This window comes from Neovison vison, chromosome 5 (assembly GCF_020171115.1).
Source record: "Neovison vison isolate M4711 chromosome 5, ASM_NN_V1, whole genome shotgun sequence".
Lineage (NCBI taxonomy): Eukaryota > Metazoa > Chordata > Mammalia > Carnivora > Mustelidae > Neogale > Neogale vison.
The window spans coordinates 92,987,042-92,988,136 of NC_058095.1; positions in this window are offsets into that span (position 1 = coordinate 92,987,042).

The following is a 1,095-nucleotide window of genomic DNA, read 5'->3' on the forward strand; positions in this document are numbered from 1 at the left end:
CCTCCACCAGGGGACACCTGTGGTCCACGCAGAATCGCTGCCCTCTGGCCGGGGTGCTTCTGGTGCGACTAGGAGCCAGTTGGAGTCTTATGAGAATGGCTTAATTTCCAGGGCTCAGTCCCCCAGTGTGTGTCTTAACTGGATGTCCCGCCCCAGGTCCCGAGGGAGGCATCTCCTGCAGAGTGCGTAGGGCCCAGTTCGGCTCTCCTCGGGAGAGTGCAGCCCGGCCCTGAGGGGCGCACGTGCTGCAGCGAATACCTTCAGCTACCGGCCGCTTTCGGGCATCTGGGCATCTGTGGCCGGCTCTCCCACCTTCTTCAGGCCGCCCTTCTCTCCCCTTGTCCTTCCTTCAAAGTTGCCCCTCCCCTTCCTTTGTGCTGATAACATCTAGAAGGGGGCAAGCTCTACTTCAGCGTTTCACTGACTAGCTGATCCTCCACACGGTGGCAAGGAGAGGTTATTTACTTTTTCTCAGGAAACCTCAGCATCTAGGTGGGAAAGGACCGGTTTCCTGGAAGAGCGCTTCCAGAAAGATCACCCCCACCTCTAGGAAATGTCACAAACTTTTAAATCTAGGTACTTCCTGTTTCCTCAGTTTAAAGGACTCCTTCCCCGGGCCACAGCCTTGTAAAAGAACTTCAAAGGCTCGGCCTTCCAGGTTTAGGCTCCTCGGCTTTTCTCTTTGAACTCTTCTTGGTTTAGTTTGGGCATTTAGTTATCCTACAGAATGTTCTGTGGCGATTAAAGGAACGTGTTTGTTAAATTCTCTTCAACCAGTTTCTGTCAATGCGCTCGCAGGTATCCGACCAAACTTACATACTGTATTATTCTTGGGGGTTGGAGCCTCTGAGGAGGACACATGCCTCGTTCAGATGTCATCGTGAGGCAGAAGGTAGGCAGTGGATGATATTGTCACTTTTAAGTGTAAATATTTAGATTTCTTTATTTAAATTTGCAAAAATGTATCGTCATGAAACCTTTACTTGCAAATTTATGATCATTTATATTTCTCTGTGGTTCAGCCTCAGATGTCCGTGTAGTTATTCTCCTGGAGAGGCATAAATGATGAGATTAGGCAAGAGTCTTAAGATTGGA